Raw genomic sequence first — 18,206 nt, forward strand, 5'->3', positions numbered from 1 at the left:
TAGAATTAAAAACACTTCAGATCTATACATACATACAGCTCTCTATAATGTTTAGAATTAAAAACACTTCAAATCTATACATACATACATACAGCTCTCTATAATGTTTAGAATTAAAAACACTTCAGATCCATACATACATACAGCTCTCTATAATGTTTAGAATTAAAAACACTTCAGATCTATACATACATACAGCTCTCTATAATGTTTAGAATTAAAAACACTTCAGATCTATACATACATACATACAGCTCTCTATAATGTTTAGAATTAAAAACACTTCAGATCTATACATACATACAGCTCTCTATAATGTTTAGAATTAAAAACACTTCAGATCTATACATACATACAGCTCTCTATAATGTTTAGAATTAAAAACACTTCAGATCCATACATACATACATACAGCTCTCTATAATGTTTAGAATTAAAAACACTTCAGATCTATACATACATACATACAGCTCTCTATAATGTTTAGAATTAAAAACACTTCAAATCTATACATACATACATACAGCTCTCTATAATGTTTAGAATTAAAAACACTTCAGATCTATACATACATACATACAGCTCTCTATAATGTTTAGAATTAAAAACACTTCAGATCTATACATACATACATACAGCTCTCTATAATGTTTAGAATTAAAAACACTTCAAATCTATACATACATACATACAGCTCTCTATAATGTTTAGAATTAAAAACACTTCAGATCTATACATACAAACATACAGCTCTCTATAATGTTTAGAATTAAAAACACTTCAGATCTATACATACATACAGCTCTCTATAATGTTTAGAATTAAAAACACTTCAGATCTATACATACATACATACAGCTCTCTATAATGTTTAGAATTAAAAACACTTCAGATCCATACATACATACAGCTCTCTATAATGTTTAGAATTAAAAACACTTCAGATCTATACATACAGCTCTCTATAATGTTTAGAATTAAAAACACTTCAGATCTATACATACATACAGCTCTCTACAATGTTTAGAATTAAAAACACTTCAGATCCATACATACATACAGCTCTCTATAATGTTTAGAATTAAAAACACTTCAGATCTATACATACATACATACAGCTCTCTATAATGTTTAGAATTAAAAACACTTCAGATCTATACATACATACAGCTCTCTATAATGTTTAGAATTAAAAACACTTCAGATCCATACATACATACATACAGCTCTCTATAATGTTTAGAATTAAAAACACTTCAGATCTATACATACATACAGCTCTCTATAATGTTTAGAATTAAAAACACTTCAGATCTATACATACATACATACAGCTCTCTATAATGTTTAGAATTAAAAACACTTCAGATCTATACATACATACAGCTCTCTATAATGTTTAGAATTAAAAACACTTCAGATCTATACATACATACATACAGCTCTCTATAATGTTTAGAATTAAAAACACTTCAGATCTATACATACATACATACAGCTCTCTATAATGTTTAGAATTAAAAACACTTCAGATCTATACATACATACATACAGCTCTCTATAATGTTTAGAATTAAAAACACTTCAGATCCATACATACATACAGCTCTCTATAATGTTTAGAATTAAAAACACTTCAGATCTATACATACATACATACAGCTCTCTATAATGTTTAGAATTAAAAACACTTCAGATCCATACATACATACATACAGCTCTCTATAATGTTTAGAATTAAAAACACTTCAGATCTATACATACATACATACAGCTCTCTATAATGTTTAGAATTAAAAACACTTCAGATCCATACATACATACAGCTCTCTATAATGTTTAGAATTAAAAACACTTCAGATCCATACATACATACATACAGCTCTCTATAATGTTTAGAATTAAAAACACTTCAGATCCATACATACATACAGCTCTCTATAATGTTTAGAATTAAAAACACTTCAGATCCATACATACATACATACAGCTCTCTATAATGTTTAGAATTAAAAACACTTCAGATCTATACATACAGCTCTCTATAATGTTTAGAATTAAAAACACTTCAGATCTATACATACATACAGCTCTCTACAATGTTTAGAATTAAAAACACTTCAGATCCATACATACATACAGCTCTCTATAATGTTTAGAATTAAAAACACTTCAGATCTATACATACATACATACAGCTCTCTATAATGTTTAGAATTAAAAACACTTCAGATCCATACATACATACATACAGCTCTCTATAATGTTTAGAATTAAAAACACTTCAGATCTATACATACATACAGCTCTCTATAATGTTTAGAATTAAAAACACTTCAGATCCATACATACATACATACAGCTCTCTATAATGTTTAGAATTAAAAACACTTCAGATCTATACATACATACATACAGCTCTCTATAATGTTTAGAATTAAAAACACTTCAGATCTATACATACATACAGCTCTCTATAATGTTTAGAATTAAAAACACTTCAGATCTATACATACATACATACAGCTCTCTATAATGTTTAGAATTAAAAACACTTCAGATCTATACATACATACATACAGCTCTCTATAATGTTTAGAATTAAAAACACTTCAGATCTATACATACATACAGCTCTCTATAATGTTTAGAATTAAAAACACTTCAGATCTATACATACATACAGCTCTCTATAATGTTTAGAATTAAAAACACTTCAGATCCATACATACATACAGCTCTCTATAATGTTTAGAATTAAAAACACTTCAGATCTATACATACATACAGCTCTCTATAATGTTTAGAATTAAAAACACTTCAGATCCATACATACATACAGCTCTCTATAATGTTTAGAATTAAAAACACTTCAGATCTATACATACATACATACAGCTCTCTATAATGTTTAGAATTAAAAACACTTCAGATCCATACATACATACATACAGCTCTCTATAATGTTTAGAATTAAAAACACTTCAGATCTATACATACATACATACAGCTCTCTATAATGTTTAGAATTAAAAACACTTCAGATCCATACATACATACAGCTCTCTATAATGTTTAGAATTAAAAACACTTCAGATCCATACATACATACATACAGCTCTCTATAATGTTTAGAATTAAAAACACTTCAGATCCATACATACATACAGCTCTCTATAATGTTTAGAATTAAAAACACTTCAGATCCATACATACATACATACAGCTCTCTATAATGTTTAGAATTAAAAACACTTCAGATCTATACATACATACAGCTCTCTATAATGTTTAGAATTAAAAACACTTCAGATCCATACATACATACAGCTCTCTATAATGTTTAGAATTAAAAACACTTCAGATCCATACATACATACATACAGCTCTCTATAATGTTTAGAATTAAAAACACTTCAGATCTATACATACATACAGCTCTCTATAATGTTTAGAATTAAAAACACTTCAGATCCATACATACATACAGCTCTCTATAATGTTTAGAATTAAAAACACTTCAGATCTATACATACATACAGCTCTCTATAATGTTTAGAATTTAGACTGCAGTACTCATTTTAACCACTAGGGGTCAGCGTTACATACTGCGCCTTTAACACTTCAAATACAATAAAATCTCTAAAAGTCAAAGAAAAACAGTTTCAGCTTCTCTCTGCATCCCTCCAGGACCCTCCAGGACCCTCCAGGACCCTCCAGGACCAGGAACTCCTGTGAATCAAAACAGAAACACTAAATAAATATAAACATTATTGTCGTTGAAAACATCTTTATAGAGCGCCACAGGAATGAGTCCTAAAACCAGGAAGTAAGTTAGCATTTGAGCGCCATGGGGTCTAACGTCTAAAAGTCAACGTGGATGTTGAATGTGTTTGTGGTTAGACTCCTGAAATAAGGTCTGTGGTTAACACAAGCTGAAGAGATGTTGGTGTTTTGTTAGAGCACATAAACTACGTTAGGTAATACCTCCACCTGTGAAGTTTGAAGTTTTTACTCGTCTTTAAAAAGGCGGTTGCTAACAAGCGGCTAAATGTGACTACAGTGGTCGTCGGGGACATTAAAGGTCATCACGCCGGACACAGAGGGCGGGAACTCTCTCACTAGTCGGAGATGTCTCCTGTAGGTTTAATCTTTAGGTTCAGGTGAATATTATGTTAGTAAACTATTTATTAAGCTACGTGGATTAGTTTATCGGAGATCGTCTGAAGCATAACGCTAGTGATGTCACAACCATCCCACCGTGGTGTCGTTAGCTTGTAGCATAACGTTAGCTTTTTACTTCTGTCGGCCGCATTAACTCTTCAAACATCATAAAGATGGCGTTCATCTGTGAAGATTATCCTGCTGAACAAAACGCCTACACTTCAGAAACGTGTGTTTACCACAGAGATTATTTTCTGCAATGATCCAAAATCCAATGAAAACATCCCATAGGAGAATTCTCCATAGACCCCATGGCGATGCTCAAGCGGGCGGCCCAGGTTTGAATCCGACCTGTGGCTCCTTTCCTGCATGTCATTCCCTACTCTCTCTCTCCCTGATTTCTGATTCTATCCACTGTCCTATCTCTACATTAAATGCACAAAGAGCCCAAACAACAACAAAAAAACCCAACAACTTTAAAACCTTCAGATCAGTGACTCTCGTGGTGTTTCCAGTCGGGCAGCAGGGTACATGGTTCTACTCACCTGTGATGCGGACTCTGCAGGATCTCCTCACTCATCCAGGCCCTTCTTGGACGATCCGTCTCTGGTCTTCGCCCTCATCTTGTTGACCTGCGACTCGGCGATGTCGGCCCTCTCCTCCGCCTCCTCCAGCTCGTGCTGTAGTTTGCGCAGTTTGGCCATGTTGCCATTGGCCGCCTCCTCGGCCTCCTCTGCCGCACGCTTGTAGGACTTGACCTTCAGCTGCAGCTTGTCCACCAGGTCCTGGATGCGGGCCATGTTCTTGCGGTCTTCTTCGGTCTGGTAGGTGAGCTCTTTGACGCGGCGTTCGTACTTGCGGACGCCCTTGACAGACTCAGTTCCTCTCTTCTGTTCGGCCTCCAGCTCGTTCTCCAGCTCTCTGATGCGAGCCTCCAGTTTTTGGAGCTGCTTCTTGCCGCCCTTCATGGCGACCTGCTCGGCCTCGTCCAGACGGTGCTGCAGGTCTTTGATGGTCTGCTCCATGTTCTTCTTCATGCGCTCCAAATGGGCGCTGGTGTCCTGCTCCTTCTTCAGCTCCTCGGCCATCATGGCTGCGTCCGTGATGGCTTTCTTCGCCTTCTCCTCTGCATTGCGGTTCTCCTGGATGGCCTCCTCCATCTCGGTCTGCATGTGCAGGAGGTCCACTTCATGCTTCTTCTTGCTGTTGATGAGGCCGGTGTTCTGGGAGTGCAGGAGCTGCATGCGCTCCGTGGCGTCGGTGAGCTCCTGTTCAGCCAGTTTGCGGCTCCTCTCAGTCTGCTCGAGGGCCGCCCTCACTTCCTCCAGCTCCGCCTGGATCAGGTTGTGTCGGCGTTCAAGGAGAGCGATGTTCTCTCGCAGGTCGTCGTTGCCGTGCTGTGCATCATCGAGCTGGAGCTGTGAGTCCTTTAGGAACGCCTGGAGTGTCTTCAGCTGTTTCTGGGCGTCAGCTGCCTGCCGGTTAGCTTGGCTGAGCTGGATCTCCATCTCATTGAGGTCACCTTCCATCTTCTTCTTCACTCTCATCGCCTCGTTTCGACTCCTGGTTTCAGACTCCAGAGAGGACTGAAGAGACTCGAGCATGCGTTGGTAGTTCCTCTTGGCCTGCTCCATTTCCTCGTCTTTCTCAGCCACTTTGCGCTCCATGTCAGCTTTTACTTGGTTGAATTCCAGCTGGGCTCGCAGGATCTTGCTCTCTTCATGCTCTAGAGATCCTTCTGCCTCCTCCAGTGCTGATTGGAGCTCAGCCTTTTCCTGCTCCAGCTGCTTGCGGATCTTCTCCAGCTCATGAGCACTCCTCCCGCCCTCCCCCAGCTGGTCAGTGAGGTCAGAGATCTCCTCCTGGAGGTTCTTGTTTTCTCTTTTCATCGTCTCAAGTTGATCCAGACACTCCTCGTAGGCATTCCTCAGTTTGAAGAGTTCAGTGCTTAGAGACCGGGCTTCTTTCTGAGAGCCCTCCAGCTCACACTGTGACTCCTCAAACTTCTGCTTCCACTCCGCCATGACTTTGTCAAAGGCCCTTTGCTTTTTGTCCAGCACTGCAGACGCTGCATTGGATCTCTCCAGGTCCAGCATGAGGTCTTCAATCTCATTCTGGAGGCGATGCTTGGTTTTCTCAAGTGATGAACACTTTGCATTCACAGCCTCAATGGCCTCCTCGGCGTCCTGCAGTCTTTGAACCAGCTTCTTCTTTGCTTCCTCCAGCTCCTCCGTTCTCTGGATTCCATCCGTTTCATACTTTGTCCTCCATGCCGAGACCTCAGTGTTGGATTTGGACAGAGCTCTCTGCAGCTCAGCCTTGGCCTCCTGTTCCTCTTCAAACTGCTCTCGAAGCAGATCACAGTCGTGACGCGCAGATTGCACAGCGTGGGCGAGGGCGTTCTTGGCTTTGACTTCTTCCTCCAGCTGTCTGCGTAGATCTTCCACTTGCTGATTGTACGAGGTCTTCATCCTGGTCAGCTGTGATATCAGACACTCCTTCTCCTCAAGCTGACGTCCAAACTCACCATTCTCAGTGAGCAGCTTGGCCCTCTGGGTGGTCAGGTCGTGGATGGCTCTCTGAGATTCCTCATGTTTACTCTTGTACTCGTTCATGTTGTCTTCCATTGAGCGGCACATCTTCTCGATGTTTGACTTAGCCTTCACCACGCTCTCCATGTTAGAAGACAAATCATCCAGCTCCAGCTTCAGCTCACTCTTTTCTTTCTCTAGCTTCTGCTTCACACGCTGCAGGTTGTCGATCTGTTCACCGAGTTCGGCAACACTGTCGGCATGTTTCTTCCTCAAGGTGGCAGCCGTGGACTCATGGTGAAGGGTAGACTCTTCCAGCTCCCTACGCAGCTTCTGAAATTCAGCATCTCTCTTTTTATTCATCTCCACCTGGGCGGACGTCGCCCCACCCGCCTCCTCCAGGCGCTCGCTGATGTCCTCCAGCTCTCGGGAAAGATCGGAGCGCTGCTTCTCGACTTTGGCCCGGGCGGCGCGCTCAGCATCCAGCTCCTCTTCCAGCTCCTCGATTCTCGCCTGGTTTTCTTTCAGCTTCTTCTGGAGCTGAACTGAAGAGACCTGCTCATCTTCCAGTCTTAACGTTATTTGGACTATCTCAAAATCTTTTTTCTTAAACTTTTCTTCCAGCTGCTGCTTGTCATTTTCTATGTCCATCAAACTCTCCTGATTCAGTTTCAGGTCTCCTTCAAGCTTTCTCTTTGAGCGCTCAAGGTCCATCCTGACTTTCTTCTCTTGCTCCAACGAGCCTTCCAGATCATCCACCTGCTGCTCAAGCTTGGTTTTGGCTTTGGTCAAACTGTTGACCTTATCTTCTTCACTCTGAAGGTCATCAAGTGCCTGCTGATGAGCCTCCTGCAGTGACTTCTTCTCTTTGGTGAGCTTCATGATGTTTTCATCCTGGGACGCCATCTCCTCCATCAGGTTTTTAACCTTATTCTCAGTGGCATGTTTCTCTTTCTCCACCTTGGCCAAAGTCAGCTCCAGATCATCTATATCTTTCTTTAGCTCGGAGCATTCATCTTCCAGCTTTCGTTTCTTAGCTGTCAGATCTGCATTCAGCTCCTCCTCATCTTCCATTCTTTCTGTCAGCTCCTTCAGCTTGGCCTCCAGTTGTATCTTACTCTTTATGAGCTGTTCACAGCGTTCTTCAGCATCTGTTAGTGTATCCTGTTCAGACTGAATCTGCAGAGTCAGGTCGTTCTTCTCTTGGAGGACACTCACTATTTTCTCTTCTAGTTCCTTTCGTCTTGCTTCAGATTTCTCCAGGGCTTCTTTCAGCTTGTTGAACTCATCCTTGATGTTTGCCATCTCCTTCTCGGACTCGGCGCTCTTCAGAAGCGGTTTGATCTTGAAGAAGAGCTTCATCCATGGCCAGTTCTTAACACCCAGAAAAGAGCGCAGGTTCCACTGGATGACCATTAGGGCGTCTCTGCGCTCAACAAGCTGTGCAAACTGGGCCCTCATCAGGATCGCTCGGGCATTAGCCTGGATCCTGGTGATGATGCGAGAGAGTTGCTCATCTCGCATCTCTTCCAGCGTCCCCAGCAGACCGGCTTTAAAGAAGACTTTGGTGTGGCCAAACTTGTACTGAGTGTGGTCGATGTCCAGTGATCCCAGCAGCTTTTCTGCACTCTTCTTGCAGTCGAGGAACTGGCCTTCAGGGATGGCAGAGGCATTCAAAATCCTGTACCGTTGTTTGAAGTCGCCATAGTGCACTCTGTTTGGGAAACCCTTCCTGCAGATTCTGATGCCTTCCAGGACGCCGTTACAGCGCAGCTGGTGCATCACAAGGCAGTTGTCCATGGCCCCTGGAGTCTTCCTCTCATTAGGAATCAGACAGCGCACAAAGTGGGGATGTGTGGTCTTCAGGTTGTTCATCAGCTTGTTAAGGTTTTCCCTGTGAAGTGCCGACACGGTCTGGAATGAAGAACCTTTCTTCTTTGCTCCTTTGCCGCCCTTGTCACCGCTGTCAGTCGCTGAATAGCTTGAAAACAGCATGCTCAGAAGCTTCAGGGATGATTTCTGGTAAAGACCAACCACAGTTTCATTGAGGGGATCTTTGTTTTTGACTAACCAGTTGCCAATGTTGTAGTCCACTGTGCCAGCATAATGAACCAGGGCAAAATGAGCCTCTGCTTTCCCCTTTGCAGCCCTCGGCTTCTCGAACATCTTGTTCTTTCCCAGATGGTTATCATAGAGCTTGGACTTGAAGGTCTGGTCACTGGCTTTTGGAAACATGCATTCTTCTTCTAGAATTGACAGGATCCCCAGCGGCTTCTCAATGAGATCAATACAAGCCTGTAAGTCCATCCCAAAATCAATGAACTCCCAATCGATCCCTTCCTTTTTGTACTCTTCCTGCTCCAGGACGAACATGTGGTGGTTGAAGAACTGTTGCAGTTTCTCGTTTGTGTAGTTGATGCACAGCTGCTCAAAAGTGTTGAAATCAAAGATCTCAAATCCAGCGATGTCCAAAACCCCTATGAAGTACTGACGATGCTGTTTGGTGTCCAGGGATTGGTTGATTCTCACCACCATCCAGTTGAACATCTTCTCGTACACTGACTTAGCCAGAGCGCCGAGGGAGTAGTAGACCTGGTCCACACTTTGGCCTTTGGTGACGTATTCATTTCCCACCTTGACTCTGGGATGGCACAGCCCTTTGATGACGTCAGCAGAGTTCAGCCCCATTAGGTAAGCTGTTTTATCTGCAGCCTCCGTCCCATCTGGCTCCGCCTGCTCCTCACGCTGCTTCTGTTTGAACCTCATGTTGCCGTAGTGCATGATGGCGCCCGTCAGTTTATAGACGCCCATCTTCTCCTCATGAGTGAAGCCGAGCACATCAAAGGCGCTGTCGGTGGCCATCAGCTCCTCGGAGTCGTTGATGGAGGCGACCGTCACCTCTCCTTGGGAGATGTAGGAGTAGTCGTATGGGTTGTTGGTGATCAGCAGCATGTCCAGCAGCTCTGGCTTCTGATTGGACAGGATCTGGTAGAAGATGTGGTAGTTTCTCTCGGCCTTGAGTTGAAAGGTGACCCGCGACTTCTCCAGTAGATACGTCTCAACGTCAGCAGACGACAGCTTGCCGCTCGTACCAAAGTGGATTCGGATGAATTTTCCAAAACGTGATGAGTTGTCGTTTCTCAGCGTTTTGGCGTTGCCGAAAGCCTCCAGGGCGGGGTTGGCCTGGATGATTTGATCCTCCAGTGTCCCCTTGCTGGGGTCTTTTTTGACTCCGCTGACTGCAGCGATGCTGGCAAAGTACTGGATGACCCTCTTGGTGTTCACCGTCTTCCCCGCTCCGGATTCTCCGGTGATGAGGACGGACTGGTTCTCCCGGTCGGTCAGCATGTACTGGTAGGCGTTATCAGAGATGGAGAAGATGTGAGGGGGGGCCTCGCTTCTCTTCTTCCCCCTGTAAGCTGAAACCACCTCGGCATCGTACACAGGAAGCCACTTGTAGGGGTTGACAGTGACACAGAAAAGCCCAGAGTAGGTGTAGATCATCCACGCGGCGTAACGCTCTTTGAGGTTAAACAGCACGGCGGGCTCATGGAGGAACGTGAACATTGCCATGTCCTCGATTTTATCGAATTTTGGCGGGTTCTGCGGGTGGATATCAGAGTCTTTCACAGTTACCGTTGTCCCATCCTCCTTCTTGACTGTCAGCATCCCTCCATCTTTGCTTTGGACTTGTCCCTTCATGTATTCAACCTTGTCGTCCACTACAAAGCATTCGACCTTAATGTCAAAAGGTCTGGTCTGGGCCTCCAGGCGCTCCTTATCCGACTTCCTCAGGAAAGGAGCCGCCTTCCCGAACTCGGCCATCAAAACGTCACCCATGGTGGAGGGTGGAGGTTCACAGCAGGCAGCAGAGGGATCGGTCTGAGAAGAGTCTTTACTCTTTGGGAATCTGAAGCAGAACTGCAGACTCACAGCAGGAGAGCATTTATAAGGACGCCCCGAGGACCAAATTAGGAGAGAGCTGTTGAAAAGACAAAACACTGATACTGAGAAAGCAGCATGAGGGCAAATTCAGGACCTTTGACTGTTAAAGTCCATTTTAGGCAAAGGAGTGTTTCACTGCTTATCTCTTCTGATAGGACGTCCCGACACTGCTCCATTTAGACTCCACTCAGCTTCCACAGCTTCTGCAGGTTCTCCAAAAAACAAAACCAATCCTATGCACTTATTTTAAACATTATTATTTGGTCATATTTTAGATTTTGTCATATCTGAGTTTGTTGTGTGGAAAGGTGAGGAAGAGATCAGTCTTTAAATGGATCCCACCGGGAATTTAAATGTTTGAAGTGTACAGGTGTAAAAATGTATCAAAATATATTTAATTAAAAGATCAACAGAAGTAGTTTCATAACAACAAGTCTTAGTGTTTTACTTCAGGAAAGCATCTCCAATATTGATCCTAGTTTGAGCACGTTTCTGCTCGTGGAGCTTATTAGAAACATGCAGAGGCTTTTTAGGTCGGGTACAATCACTTCTATCTGAACCACTTCTCTTGACCGCTTCCATCGCTGCAACACCTGTTGACCTGATAACTGCTCTCATATCTGACAAACCGAGGGGCGTCCAAAACGGCCGTGTGGGGGGGTGTCTTTAAAGCGCCTACCTTCTCTGGTCCAAACAAATCCAGAGCATTCAGGAGCAGAATCTAAAGTTAGGAGGACATACTGGCTTCTGCATTGTTGTCAGAGAAGCCAGCACTTCAACATAGCATGTTTCCTTAATGATCAGATAGATTTGTTCAAACTTTCACAACTTTAAGTCTCAGTTTGTAACATGTCACATCTCGAGATCCTCCGCTCTGGAAACAGACACTGACATCCCTCTGAACTTTCGTCATGAAGTTATTTATCCGAGTATAAACTGAAGCAGCAGACGTGGAGAACACTTCACAGGCTGAGTTTGAGAGGGACTCTGAAAGTCAGATATGAAGAGTGTGTGTGAGTGACGGTCTGAAGTGTGTGTGTCTCTTTGTCTGTGACAGTGTGGACTCATCAGCTCTGCAAATAGAAACCAGATAGACTTTAATCTGAAGTTTATCTCATGTGGACCATCCTTCAGCCTGCTGTTGCTTTAAACCTCCTGACGGCCAGAACAATCAAACCTTAAAACACAATAACTGTTTGTGAGTAAAGAAAACGAGTCCTGAAGGATTACTTTAAAATCTAAACGTGCAAGTTCTTTTAATCAAACCCACAGCTATGAGAGAAAAACATCCCGGTGGTCTCTGCAAACAGATGAAAATATCATAAAATCCTTTTAGATTTTGACATTAAATCCTCTTTCTTACTAAAATAATCATTTTTATTTCAGGAATGTCCTTCATGTCAGACTTCTGGATGACTCAGTGCTGAGTCACATGTTTGAAAAAGCCAATTAAAGATGTTTATATATGGGGTCACGTGACGATGGTTGGCTAGAGGACGTGTTTTCACCGAGCTTCCGCTCCCACTCTATTTTAATTATATTTGATACGGTCTAATGTATCCAGTTTAGCTTATTATGTCAACACAGTGTTGTAACAACTTGTAACGAGAAGAAAGGTACACCCTTAAGTGACAAGAGATGTCGAAACAGACGAAAATTCAACCACGCAAGTCAACAGCTGCTACAACTGCTAGCCAAACGAGCACTGCGCACGAAGGAGGCAAAACCCTGCCAACAATGGTCGCCACAGCTTTAATTCACGAGGTAACTCAGAACTTTAGCGACGTTATGGAAAAAAAACTTTCTAAGTTCTCTGAGACTTTGGAAAAAATTTCCACGACCCTGGAAAGCCAGTCCAAACGCATTACTGCGGCTGAACAGAGAGTATCGGATGTGGAGGACACGGTGGCCGGTCTGGAGGCAAGACTCGCCGATGTAGAGAAGAAAGTGAAGGTGATGGCTGATGGCATACATGACATGGAAAACCGGAACAGGTGGGATAATATCCGTGTACTCAATTTGAAAGAGGGCACGGAGGGGAAGCGCCCGATAGACTTCTTTGAATCTTGGCTGCCCACCGTTCTCAACCTAGAAGCGAGCCCCGGTACCAAAAGCCGTGTTAAAATTGACCGGGCACATCGGAGCTCGGGGCCGCGAGGCGCACGCCCTCGCCCGGTGATCATCCGTCTGCACAACTCCAGGGATAAACCGAGGATAATGGCAGCAGTGAGCGCAACGCCTAACCTGGAATACAAAGGACAGCGGATCTTTATACACCAGGATTTATCGTCTGTGGTTCGAGAGAGGCGACGCGCATTTAACAATGTATGTCGAGCCCTAATCCACAAGGGCATACGGTTTAACATGCGCTTCCCGGCTACACTGACAGTGAACTACAACGGCGCAGAGCACAAGTTTGAAACACCGAGAGATGCAGATAACTTTATCAACACACTGGAATAAATCTGGTCAGTAGTCACTTGTTAACCACAGCTCTCTTCTACCTAAATATAAGACTGTAATAATCTAAGTGCTGACATGGCTAAACTATATTTTGTTTTTCCCAAGTGTGTCTCTTGGTGTGAATCAGTCTCTCTTTTGTCTGGCTAAAATATTGATAACAATCAAGGGGCCCTCTTCTTTCTCTTTTTATTTCTCAAATATTATGGCCATAGAAGCTTTATGGTAATTAAATGCCAAATATAACAGGCATAATAACTTTATGTTGTGGGACGGGAGTGGATATGGAGGGATTTTTGTTTTGTTTTGCTTTCTCCCCTCCAGAGGTGATGACTCCTTCTGGCAGCACGTGCTCCTATAGTAGCACCCATCTGGTAGCTTTTGGTTTTTGTTCTGTTTTGTTACTTTATACACTTCATGATCTTATGCCGGCTTTATATTTGCATGGTGTTCTGAGCATGGAGAAGGTTCTGGTTCTTCCATCTTTAGGTGATGGATATGTTTATGTCAGCACAGTTTCTATGTCAAATGATACTGAATTGATCTTTTTTTACATACAGTGGGTTATATATCAGGTTAAATTGTCTTATTTTATTTTTTCTTGTCAGATAAACACGCTACATAATGAGTAACATTAAAATTATCACATTAAATGTCAAAGGGATCAATAATGTGGTAAAGAGACGTAAAATTCTTTCTATGCTCAAAAAAGACAAGGTACAAGTGGCACTATTACAAGAGACCCACCTTACAGACCTTGAACACCTGAAGTTAAAACGTGATTGGGTCGGCCAAATCTTTTATTCCTCATTCAACTCAAAAAGTAGAGGGGTGGCAATTCTCATCCACAAAAATATGAGTTTTAAACTTGAAGAAGTTATTCACGATACAGAAGGAAGGTATGTTGTAATTACTGGGTTTTTATATGGAGAACATGTCCTCATGGGAAGTGCTTATGCCCCCAATACTTTTGACAGCTCATTTTATTCAAAGTTACTGGCTGATATATCTTCTATTTGCCCCCCTTTTGTTATATTAGGAGGAGATTTCAATTGTGGATTGGTTCCAGAAATGGACCACCGTCCATCTAAAACTTTACCTCCATCCAGGATGGCAAAAGCCACAAAGGATCTATGTCTAGATCTAAGCTTATCTGATGCATGGAGAATCAATAATCCTCGAGAGAAAGATTTTACTTTTTTCTCTCGCCCTCATCGGTCTTTCTCAAGAATTGACTATTTATTTGTTTCAAGATCAACACTCGACAGGACTAAATCCTGCTCTATTGATGCATGTGTCCTTTCGGATCATTCATTAGTTTCTATAGAACTCCTACCACCTTATTATGACCCTTTATCTAGACACTGGCGCCTAAATTCATCTCTTCTCAGTGATCCTGAATTTGTAACATACTTAGAAAAACAATGGGAACTTTTTATTTCCACTAATGAATCGCCTGATGTATCTGCATCTACTTTATGGGAAACAGGCAAGGCTTTCCTGAGGGGGGGCATCATTTCTTATACAGCTGCAAAGAGGGAAAATACACTAGCAAAACAGTTAGAGCTTGAGCAGCAAATTAAAACCTTGGATAGAGTCTTTAAAGCCTCTTCCTCCGTATCTGTATTAAATAAATTAGAAGCCTTAGATCAACTTCTAACCCAAAAAGTAGAATCAGCTATTTTTTTTGCTAAGCATAGATTATTTGAATCTGGAAACAAACCTGGCAGGCTCCTTGCCAGTCTTGCAAAAGGCCGGGCAGGGTCTTGTGTAATCCCATCACTCAAAGATTTCAAGGGGAAACAACATTTTGAAACCAAAGTTACAAGTAAAATAATGAAAACATTTTACCAAAACCTTTACTCTTCTGAGTGTCAAAATACTTACTTAATTTTTTGATAAAATAAATCTCCCAACTCTGAAACAAACAGAAAAGATCTATGCAGACCAATCACAACACAGGAAGTTTTAGATACTATTAAATCTCTACAAAGTGGAAAAGCCCCAGGTCCTGACGGGTTCGGCCCTGAATTTTATAAAAAAATGTCCAGGTTGGTGGTTGGACCTTTAACTAAAATGTTTATAGAATCTTTTGAAAGGGGAACACTTCCACCAACTCTAAATCTTGCCCACATCTCCTTGATTTAAAAAAAAAAGATAAACCCTCAGATAGCTGTGCTTCTTACAGACCAATAAGCTTACTCAGAGTTGATAGCAAAATATTATCCAAGCTTCTGGCTCGAAGACTGGAGGAGGTCTTGCCCATCTTGGTTGGGTCGGACCAGACAGGGTTTATAAAAGGTAGGTACTCCCACTCCAATCTCCGTCGGCTACTGAATGTTATACAATTTTCACAAAATACAAAAAAAAGGATTCTTGCTGCTTCATTGGATGCAGAAAAAGCTTTTGATCGGGTGGAGTGGGAGTATCTATTTGATGTTCTTAACAGGTTTGGTTTGGGTTCTAGTTTCACTACATGGGTTAAGCTCCTTTATAGATCTCCGTCTGCAAGAGTTCTGGTTCAGTGTCTGAGATGTTCCCTCTGAATAGAGGCACACGCCAGGGCTGTCCCCTTTCGCCGCTTTTATTCGCACTTGCGCTTGAGCCTCTCTCAGAGGCCATTAGAACCCAAATTTCATTCCAACTTTGAAAGCAGTTAAAAATGACCTCAGCAGATGGTTTGATCTTCCTCTGTCATGGATGGGTAGAATAAGCTTGGTTAAGATGAATGTACTCCCCAGGATGTTGTACCCAATGCAAATGCTGCCACTTAAGATCAATAGAAGAGTTATTGTGGATATCGAAAGATCTCTTTCAAAGTTTATATGGCATGGCAAGAAATCTAGGCTAAAGATGAAGACCTTACAGTTGCCAGTAGACAGGGGGGGTCAAGCACTTCCTAACTTTCTATATTACAATTGGGCCTGCCACGGCAGGATAATATCACGCTGGCTAAACCATTTTATACATCAAGGGGAGCCTCTAACAGATTCATGGTGCTGTTCCCCTCTCTCTCCTTTCAGTCTCCTCTCAACTGACGCTGGTGAACTGCCAGCAGATGTTAAAAACAACGCTGTCATGTTTAGCACGCTTAGAATCTGGAGAGATATTATTAAACACATTGGCCGGAGAGGTTTTTCATCAGCATTACAACCTCTGACTCAAAATAAAGCCTTCTCTCCAGGTATAGGGAAAAGTATTTTCAATGACTGGTATTCAAAGGGTCTAAGATTTGTGGCTGATTTATTTCAAAATGGTGATTTTATGTCATTCAATCAACTCCAGACCAAATACAGAATACCAAACAGCCACTTCTTTGGTTTTCTCCAAGTTAGACATTTTGTCCAATCAGATCTCATTATCCCCACTGATCAACCATTGTTGAGTTCAACTGAAAGTTTTCTTCTCAATTTTAATTTAAATGCGCTCAACGACAGAAAATTAATTTCACTTTTTTATGACAAATTTCATCCAATTAATTGTGATAGGGTTGAGAGAACTAGGGAATTATGGGAAAGGGACTTGGAGATTGAATTTAGCGCTGAGGCGTGGTCAGGTACCTTTGTTTCAGCTAGGAAAATCTTTACATGTAATCGACTCAAAGAGAGTCAATACAGAATATTACATAGACTTCAGCGAACACCACAATTTTTAAACAAAATGAGTCCTCAGAGCTCCGCCCTCTGTGTGAAGTGTAAAAAAGAAGTAGGAACTTACTATCACTGTGTTTGGCAATGTCCCTTAATATCCAGGTATTGGAAAAATGTTGCCCAGGAGCTTGGCTTAATTTTTCACAGAACAATAAAACTAGAGCCAGCATTGTTTCTCCTGAACTCACCTACGCAACAGTTCTCTCTATCAACAGGACAGCTCGTTCTATTGGGTAAACTTCTGCTCCTAGCGAGGCGATGTATTCTGTTTCAGTGGATTCAGGAGAAGCCTCCATCAGTCACGCAGTGGTACAGAGAAACATTTAAGGTTCTTCCTATGGAACACCTCAGTGCTAAATTAAAGGGCAATAACAACTTATTTTATAATATTTGGCAACCCTTTATAGATTATCTTCCCACTGATCTGGTTGGCTTATTGCAGAAAGGATGCCCACACTTTATCTTCAAAAATACATCATAGTCATGTTTTTTTCCCTTTGACATGTAATGTAGGTAGATAAGATTGTATCTGATATGATATATGTTATTACAACCCATGTATGTTATTATTTTTATTATTTTTATTTTTAAATATATATATATATATATTTTTTTTTTATTCAGTAATTTGGTTACATCTGTGCTGTCTTGTTCTGTGCTTGTTATGTTAAAAAATGAATAAAATATATATTAAAAAAAAGATGTTTATATATAAAGTAATGCTCTTAGTTAATATTTGATCTGATTGTATTATTTGATAGTCTACATGATGTGTCATGATTCAGTCTTTAGTTTGTATTTTGTTTATTTCAAAGTTCAGGTTTCCTTGTGGTTATTGTTTCCGTTGTGTGTTTTTGTCTTAATGTTTTATAGTTTAGTGTTTCCTGTTTTATTTTGTAGTTTCTTATCCTTGTGTTTCTTTGTTCTAGTGGTTATGTTACATTCTTGATTTCTCTGTATCTTAGTGTGTCATGATTTATGTTGTAGTTCTAGTCCTTTGTGTTTCTCGTCCTGTGTTATTCCTTCCTCATTGTTTTCTTACAAATGATCTGGATATACAATAAAAACAATCATTGACAAGAAAAGAAAACATCATGTCACAGGTGTTGGAAACTTATGAACTGGACCCAAATGCAGATCAAACAAACATAATTTATTTTAACAAAAAAAAGGCAAAAACAAAAACTTACTTTGTTCAAACCAAAAAAGGGAAAACAAGAAGCTACAAGGAAATCACACAGGAACGACTAACACAACTCTGACGACATCCGACATCCGACATCCGACATCCGACATCCGACATCCGACAAACTACAATGAACTGACCCAGAGGGGAAGAAACACAGAGACTAAATAGACACAGGGGGAATCAAACACAGGTGAAGACAATAAGGCCAATCAGACTGGAGGGAAACACACAGAGTAAGGTCTTTTACCTGCTTTTTGTAAAGTGTCT

General features: G+C 41.5%; 1 pseudogene; it reads right to left on the reverse strand.

Annotated features, from left to right (window-relative positions):
- Window positions 1-3,489: 3,489 nt before the first annotated feature.
- LOC110003033 (myosin-6 pseudogene) lies at window positions 3,490-10,586 on the reverse strand (annotated as a pseudogene).
- Window positions 10,587-18,206: the final 7,620 nt, after the last annotated feature.

The sequence above is a fragment of the Labrus bergylta genome, chromosome 15 (genome assembly GCF_963930695.1).
Source record: "Labrus bergylta chromosome 15, fLabBer1.1, whole genome shotgun sequence".
Classification (NCBI taxonomy): Eukaryota; Metazoa; Chordata; class Actinopteri; order Labriformes; family Labridae; genus Labrus; species Labrus bergylta.